The 9,408-nt window shown below is 40.8% G+C and overlaps 1 pseudogene; it reads left to right on the top strand.

Annotated features, from left to right (window-relative positions):
* The first annotated feature begins 8,547 nt into the window (after positions 1–8,547).
* LOC129148665 (histone H3.3A-like) lies at positions 8,548–9,068 on the top strand (annotated as a pseudogene).
* The last annotated feature ends 340 nt before the right edge of the window (positions 9,069–9,408 follow it).

The following is a 9,408-nucleotide window of genomic DNA, read 5'->3' on the forward strand; positions in this document are numbered from 1 at the left end:
TCCCTCACTGAAGCTGCCACTGGGCTGCGTTGCGGCTGCCAAGTCGAACCAGTTCCCGCCTTTTAATAGATTACCCAGAAAGTTGAAGCAATTTGTCAGGTACTTTCAACAAGTTAACAGTAGAGCCTGGGTCTCCGGATTCCCACTGCAATCCACTTAACATAGAGCTACTTCGTTTTACAGAAGGGTAGTATTCCAGATAGCTCCCAAACACCTGTGCCATCTGTTCGCCAACTTCTAGGTTAATAACCCCTTTGAAAATCGATACCCTAAACCCAGAATAGAATAATAATAACAGTTAACTTCTACTAAAGCCACTTTATACATTAATTGTCTCATTTAATCTTAACAATACACCCATTTTACAAATGAATTGAGGCTTATATATTAACCAGTGACGGGGCCCAAAGCCAAGATTCATAGCCAAGCAGTCTAAGTCACAAGGATGCTCACACTCACAAATTGCACCACCTGCCTGGCTGCTGTTGCTCAGTGGTTGAGCCACACCAGGGCACATACCTAGGTTGTGGGTTCGATCCCCAGTAGGGGGCAGCTAATTGATGATTCTCTCACATCATTGATGTTTCTCTCTCCCTCTTCCTCTCTCTGAAATCAATAAATATATATTTTTAATTGCACCACCTAAAGTCCACCCTAGGAGTCAGGTTAGGAAACCCTGATAAAGCTCTCATCTCCTCTTCATCTACTTAGGTTAGCTCTTCCCTATTCAAATGTTGATCATTCTCTCTGTGTCATTGACTTGAAGTCCTATTTTACTTACAACAAAAACCAGGGGATGAAAACTCAAAAACCTAAAAGGGCCAGGAAGTAGTGTAACTAAGGTGAAGAGAAGCAAAAGAGGAATGTGAAGAACAGGAGACCATATACTCTGTCTTAAAGAACAGCCAACGTTAAAACCACTATTCCAGTGATCCTATAAGAATGTGGGGCAAAATACAAGTAAGCGTCAGATTCAGCCCACAGGTTTCTAGTTTGCTACCTCAGGCCTCTCCGTGAGTCTCAAGGCACCTAGAAGCACCTAGGAGTAGTTGTTTGATTGAATAAATGGTGGCATGCCCAACCATTTAGACTCAGTTCAAAGTCTTTTTCCAGTCCAGGCTCATATATTTATGAGATCTCATCATAGAACCAAACTGAAGTTCCATGAGATTTCACACCATTTGGTCTTCCCATATACCTTTTCATCCTTTAAACCAGCGGTCACCAACCGGTGGTCTGTGAGGTCCAAAAGGTTGGCGACTGCTGCTTTAAACTATTCCTTCTCAGAATTTAGCTCAAGGGCCACAACTCCCAGGTGATCTCTCTTGACCACCCCCAGGCTGGTATAACACCCTTCTGGCTCCCATAGCTTCCTAGGCTTCTTAAAGTACTGATTGCCTTGTATGTGGATTCATGGTCTGTCTACACCCCTCCAAAAGGTATTATTAACCCTTTGAGTATAGAGACATAGTTAATACATGCGAATTCATGATTCCAGGCTCAGAAAGATTCAGGAAATTAGTATGAGCTACTTGCATTATAATACTTTAAAAAATAACGGGTATTGGATACGTGATCTCAAACTCAAATCCGAACCTCCTATTTCCATGACTATTACCCTGGTCCAGTCACCATCACCTCTTGCTTGGGTTACTCCTAACTGGGCTTCCACTTCCCCTCCTATTTCCCTTCACTCTGTTATTCACTCTGTTATTCATACAGCAACCAGAGTGTCTTTTTCATGTAAATCAGATCATGTTGCTCTCAAACTTAAGACATCCAAATGGCATCTTAGTCCACTTAAATCATCACAGGAAAGATATGATGAGCTGAAGAAGCCAAACCTCCTATATAATAAAGGCCTAATATGCAAATTACCCCCTCAGGCGGTTGTTCCACTCGACTAGGAGACCAGGAGTTCTCCGTGTGCTGACCACCAGGGGGTGGCGACCAACCTGGGGGCAGGAGTGACGGGATGGAGGTGTGGTGAGAATGGGGGGTGTCCGCCAAGCTCGCTCTCACTCCACCTGCTACCCTCCCAGGGACACCAGGGCTCTTGCGCCAGGGAAGGCCCCGTGCTCAGGTCCTGGCATGGCCTCTTCAAGGTGAGCCGGGCCTCAGCCGTAGGGAGCGCAGGAGCCAGTTGGGCTCCCCATGGGGGGTTCACACAGGAGCTGGCTGCGAGGCCAGCTGGGAGAGAGCACGCTGTCCACCCAGCTTCCCTGTGGCACCTCTGGGCAGCCCAGAGGCCCACACTGTACCCCGGCCCGTGGTATCTGGCCATGCTCACTGCATCTCTGGCGCCGTGACTCAGGCAGGGGGGGAGGGGGGGGAAGAAGGGCGCGGGCGGGGGCCCAGGTGCTGCCCAGGGCCCAGAGATCAGTTGGGACTTGCTCTTCCACGCCAGATGCTCACGCTTCAATCGCCAGCCAGGCCTAGGGACCGTACCCATGCACGAATTTCATGCATCGGGCCTCTAATAAGACTATATACATATGATTCCATTTCTTTAAAATTCCAGGGCAGGCAAAATTAATTGATGGTGACAAAATCATAGCAATAACTTTGGGGGAGAGGGATTTTACTGGGAGGAGGTACAGGAGGATACTAAAAATGAATTATATAAGAAGTTGGTAAACTATGGTCTGAAGGGCAAGTCCTGCCTACTAAATATTTTTATACAGCCCATAAGCTAAGAATGCTTTTTACATTGTCAAGTGGTTGAGGAAAAATCACAATGAGAGTAGTATTTTGTGACGCATGAAAATTCTGTGTGATTAAAATTTCAGTGTTCACTAAAGGTTTATTGAAAAAACCGTGTGCATCCACTTACATAGAATCTATGGCTTCTTTCCGGCTGCAGTAGCAGAGCTGAGCAGTTGCAACTGAAACCATAGGCCCACAAAATCTAAACTATTTGCTATCTGACACTTTACAAAAAAAGTTTCCTGACCTCTGTTCTATGTCTTGATCTGAATGAGGTTATATCCAACGGAGTGTACAGATGTAAACATTCTCTGAGCTGTGCACTTAAAATTATTGTACCTCGCAGCATGTATTTTATACTTAAAATTTTAAACTAATTTTATAAAAAAATAAATGAAAATAACTCTATAGGCATTGACACCTGCCTGCTTTTTTTAACTTCATTTACCCCTTGCTCACTATACTATAGCCGCCATGCTCTTCTCCAAACCATCCATCAAGTTCATTTCTGCTGCTCCCAAAGCCCTCATCTTTGTTGTCTGATTTTTTTTTTCTTATGGCTATTTCTCCCTTTTCATGAAGATCATAGTTCAAACATTGCCTCCTCTGAGAAGTTTCCTGGCATTAAGCATCCTTTTCACTGCCAGTCACTCTGGCACGTGTTTTCCTCGGTTATCTGAAATTATTAATTTATTTATATGCTTGTTTATTGGGTATCTCCCAACCCAAGATAAACTCTCTGAGAGCAGGGACATTATTACAGAGTTTGAAGTGCTCTCTAGATAACTAATAAGTTAATGAAAAACATTTCAAACAACCTGGTGAGAAAGAGATTGTTGGTTCAACTTTACAAATGAAATTTTGGTTGAATGAAAAATGAATTATAAAGACTCAAGATTTCAGTTTTTCTTCTGAACTTGATCCATAGATTTAATGCAATCCCAATCAAAATCTCAGTAAGTTGTTTTGTGGATATCAATGGACTGATTCCAAAGTTTATAAGGAGGGGCAAAAGAACCAGAATAGCCAACACAATATTGAAGGAGAACAAAATTGAAAACTGACATAATCTGACACCAAGACTATAAAGCTGCAGTAATCAAGACAGTGTGATTTTGGTAAAAGACTAGACAAATAGATCAGTGGAACTGAATAAAGAGCCCATAAGTCGACCCACATAAATATAGTCACCTGCTCTTTGACAAAGGAACAAAGGCAATACAATGGGGCAAAGATAGTCTTTATAACGAATGATGCTGGAACAACTGGACATCCACAAAAATATTAATCTCAACATAGACCTTACACCCTTCACAAAAAGTAACTTAAACTAGAACACAGACCTAGATGTGAGGCACAAAGCGATAAAACTTTCATAAGGTAACAGGATAAAATAGAAGGGAAGTGGCTGGCCGGCGTGGCTCCGTGGTTGTCAACCTATGAACCAGGATGTCACGGTTCAATTCCCAGTCAGAGCATATGCCGGGGGTTGCAGGCTTGATCCGCAGTGTGGGGTGTGCAGGAAGTGGCCAATCAATTATCCTCTCTCATCATTGATGTTTCTTTTCTTTTTTTTTTTTTATTTCAGAGAAGGAGGGAGAGGGAGAGGGAGATAGAAACATCAATGATGAGAGAGAATCATTGACCGGCTGCCTCCTGAATGCCTCCCACTGGGGATCGAGCCTGCAACCTGGACATGTGTCATTGACCGGAATAAAACCCGGGACCCCTCAGTTCCCAGGCCGATGTTCTCTCTATCCACTGAGCTAAACTGGCCAGGGCTCATCATTGATGTTTCTCTCTCTCCCTCTCCCTTCTCTGAAATCAATAAAAATATTTTTTTAAAGATTAAAAAAAAAAAAGAAGGTAAGAGAAAAATAGGAGATGCCCTGACTGGTTTGGCTCAGTGGATAGAGCGTTGGCCTGTGGACTCAAGGGTCCCAGGTTCGATTCCAGTCAAGGACATGTACTTTGGTTGCAGGAACATCCCCAGTAGGGGGTGTGCAGGAGGCAGCTGATCGATGTTTCTCTCTCATCGATGTTTCTAACTCTCTATCCCTCTCCCTTCCTCTCTGTAAAAAATCAATAAAATATATTTTTAAAAAAAGAAAAGAAAAATAGGAGAAAAACCTAGATGACCTTGGATGTGATAATGATGACTTTTTGATTCAACACCAAAGGCATGATCCATGAAAGAAATAATTGACAATCTGAACTTCACTAAATTTAAAACTTCTGCTCTGTGAAAGACAATGTCAAGCAATAAGACAAACCACAGACTAGGAGAAAATATTTGCAAAAGACACATCTGATAAAGAACTTATCCAAAATATACAAAGAACTCTTAAAACTCTACAATAAGAAAACAAGCAAGCTGATTAAAAATGGGCCAAAGACCTTAAGATGTCAAGTATGCATTTAAAAAGATACTCCAAAAAAAAAAAAAGAGAAAAAAACAAAAAGGTGTGCTACATCATGTTATCAGGAAAATGCAAATTAAAATAACAATGAGATACCACTACATATCTATTTGAATGGCCAAAATCTGAAATAGTGACAGTACCAAATACTGAAGATGTGAAACAATAAGAACTCTCATTGATAGCTGGTGGGAATGCATAATAGTGCAGCCACTTTGAAGACAGTTTGGCAGTTTCTTATAAGAATAAGCATACCCTCACTACAGGAAGCAGCAATTACACTCTTTGTAACTCGAAACGGAGTTGAAAACATATGTCCATCCAAAAACTACACACAGGTGTTTATAGAGGTTTTATTCATGACTAGTGGCCCGGTGCATGGATTCATGCACATTGAAAGGAAATTAATTAGAAGAAATATTCCCTAGCCGGCTTGGCTCAGTGGATAGAGCGTCAGCCTGTGGACTAAAGGGTCCCGGGTTCGATTCCGGTCAAGGGCATATGCCTGGGTTACAGGCTCGATCCCCAGTGGGGGGCGTGCAGGAGGCAGCTGATCGATGATTCTCTCTCATCATTGATGTTTCTATCTCTCTTTCTCTCCCTCTCCCTTCCTCTCTGAAATCAATAACAATATATTTTAAAAAAAAAGAAAAAAAAAGAAATATTTGAATATCGCTATTCGCCCTTTATAATACAAGTGTCAACCAAATTCACGATCAACAATGATAGAGGGAAACACATGCGTGCAGCTGGAGCCAGTGAAAGCTTTATATGCATCACGCATAACTTAGCCTTTTATATGAAGAGAATAAACTTACTTAACTAGACCTGTTTCTAATTTAGCTAAACTTTTTCCAGCCCAGTGAAGCCCCCCAATTTCTCTTTCAGTTAATTGTCAGCAACACAGCAGTAAATAGCAACATGAAGCAGATTATTATTGTAGATCATGCAGGGAGAACAAAGGGTAAAATATTTAACTACAGCAGTGTTTGACTATGTTCTGCACAGTGAGAAAACCTGAAGTCATTTTCAAGGTTCACCATTTCTTACTTCTTTTCATTCAGGTCAAGTTTCTAAACTTTCTAAATCTCTTTTTTTCTGGCTAATGAAAAGAAAATAGAATTCTACCAAGTCTCCTATGTACCTACTCCAGGACTTCTGTGAGGATCAAATGAGATGAGGCCCTGGAAAATGCTTCAGACATTTGGTTAAAGGGTAAAATGTTTGCACCTGGCTATAAAGCAAATCGTGTTTCTGGGCTGAAGAAGCTGCAAGGAGGCTAGTGATTGCTAGGGAGAGGAAGCCAGGCGTTGCTATGTGACGTCATTACCCGGCACCTACAGTGACTGTTTCAGGGCTGGGCTGTGGGCCACATTTTGTGACATGGGGTCTTGGCAACATAGGCTGTGATTTGGTGGGCTGTTGCTCCGGAGTGGTGGCCTAGCCTTTGTCCCATTTGGGTAAGGTGACCAGATTTTAACATTGGTAAAGCGGACACCATTGACCGGGGGGGGGGGGGGGGGGGGGGGGTTTCTTTTTAAAAAATTTTTATTGATTTTTTACAGAGAGGAAGAGAGAGGGATAGAGAGTTAGAAACATCGATGAGAGAGAAAAATCAATCAGCTGCCTCTTGCACACTCCCTCCTGGGGATGTGCCCGCAACCCAGCTACATGCCCCTGACCAGAATCGAACCTGGGACCCTTGAGTCTGCAGGCCGACGCTCTATCCACTGAGCCAAACCGGTTTCAGCCCGGGGGGGGGAGGGGGTTCTTGATTAAAAATTTGGTCTATATTGTAATCACTTTTGGTTTTTTTAATAAAAGGAAATTCACTTCTTAGATCATCGTTGAATTTGCATCTTCTTTTCTTACTCATTATGTTAAAAATCTAAAAAATATAATTTAAAATTATATTATAAATTATTATATACATATTGCTTAAAAACACAGTAAGTAGGTACATAATTACATGAACATATTTTATTGTTAGTTTATAAATTAAATTAATTTGATTGTTATAAAGTAACTATTTTTAAAATTATTTTAATCCTATATTTCTTTCTAAATAATAACAATACTAACTTGTATTATTTTTCCTCTGAATTTACCGTAACGTAAGTTGTAGTGTCACTTTCAAGGCCGGCGCTAGACTTTTTGCCGCCACTATAAAATATAAATAATATGAGTACTGTCTGCTAAATTCAAGAAAATTTATGTATTTATGAAATAAATAAATAAGTTACTTACCTAAATTATCTGAATAGCTGATTTGTAATGACATCACTTGTTTAACTAGCTTACTAGCACGCAGTATGATGTGTATCGTCTGAGAGACAGTTACAAAATGTTTTCGTCGTTGCCAATCCCAAAAAATGCCATTGTTCATTAAGTCCAAACAATGGTGGTCGAATTCTAACAACTGATCAACAATGCGAACTTTGATAAGCAGTTCTCGATAATCAGTTCTCAACCATTATTTGTTATTATTAAAGTTTAACATTATAAAATTAACAAAAATAATATAAAACTCATATCCTGGCTAAATAGCCACATGGCTGCCGAAAACCGTATGTTCCCTTCCCGTTCTCCCGCCGTTCCCTAGCTTGTCGTGCATTCTTTCCAAAAATCTGGACTTTTTTAAAACATGGCGGGACGCGGGACAAATTGTTAAAAATCGGAACTGTCCCGCCAAAAGCGGGACGTCTGGTCACTTTACATTTGGGGGAAGCTGAGTGTTGCTTTGTGGGCACCAGGTCCATGGTGCTATTTCTTTGTAAATGGCCAGTGCGCCTCACGGCAGCCCCTGGTGGTCAGTGCATGTCATAGCAACCAGTTGGAGGGGCACTTAGCATATTAGCTTTTTATATATATAGATTGCCAAAACTTGGAAACAACCAAGATGTCCTTCAGTATATGAATAGATAAATAAGCTGTGGCATACATCTGATAAGGGGTTAATATCCAAAATACATAAATAACACTTACAACACAATAGCAAAAAAAACAAATAACCCAATTTAAAAATGGACAAAGGATCTGACTAGACATTTTTTTCAAAGAAGATAAGTGAACTGCTAAAATGAAAAGATGCTCAACATCATTAGTCATTAGGAAAATGCAAATTAAAACCAGAATGAGATATCACCTCGTTTTTATAATGGCCATTATAAAAACAACAAGATACTATATAGAGAGAACCCTAAAGATTCCACACACAAAAAAAATACTTTTAAAATAAATGAATTCAGTAAAGTAGCAGAATACAAAATTAATATTCGGAAATCTGTTGCATTTTTATACACTAATAATGAACTATCAGAAAGAGAACTTAAGAAAATATCATTTACAATTGCATGAAAAAAGAATAAAATACTTAGGAATAAATTTAACTAAGGAGGTAAAGACCTGTAGTAAGAAAACTATGACATTGAAGAAAAAATTGGGTATTCGCAACCGCTCTCGAATGCCTGCGCTGCCTCCAGCTCACGAGCTCCAGGAGAAGGAGAAGGGAGGTAAGTACAGAGGTCTCTGTACCACGGCTCCTACAAAGCAGACTGCCTGCAAATCCACTGGTGGTAAAGCACCAAGGAAGCCACTGGCTACAAAAGCCGCTGGAAAGAGTGCGCCCTCTACTGGCGGGGTGGAGAAACCTCATCGTTACAGGCCTGGTACAGGGCACTTCCTGACATTAGATGTTATCAGAAGTCCACTGAACTGATTCGCAAACGTCCCTTCCAGCGTCTGGTGCAAGAAATTGCTCTGGAGTTCAAAACAGATCTGCGCTTCCAACATGCAGCTATTGGTGCTTCGCAGGAGGCCAGTGAGGCCTGTCTGGTTGGCCTTTTTGAAGACACCAACCTCTGTGCTCTCCATGCCAAACGTGTGACAATTATGCCAAAAGATATCCGGCTAGCACGCCGCGTAACTGGAGAACGTGCTTAAGAATCCACTATGATGGAAAACATTTCATTCTTTAAAAAAAAATTTCTCTTCCCATTATTGGTAGTTCTGAATATTAGGTGTTTTTTTTCCCCCCATGGGGTCAAAAGGTACCTAAGGATATGATTGCAAGTTGAAAATAGGGGACAGAAATCAGATATTGGCAGTTTTTCCATTTTCATTTGTGTGTGAATTTTTAAAATTTAAATGCGGGGACATAAAGCATTAATGTAAGTCAAATGTTTAAGTGAAGAAGTTTCAGCAGTTCAACTTTATAACAATATAAATAAACCTGTTAAATTTTTCTGGACAATGCCAGCATTTGGATTTTCTTAAAACAAGT

This window comes from Eptesicus fuscus, chromosome 4 (assembly GCF_027574615.1).
Source record: "Eptesicus fuscus isolate TK198812 chromosome 4, DD_ASM_mEF_20220401, whole genome shotgun sequence".
Classification (NCBI taxonomy): Eukaryota; Metazoa; Chordata; class Mammalia; order Chiroptera; family Vespertilionidae; genus Eptesicus; species Eptesicus fuscus.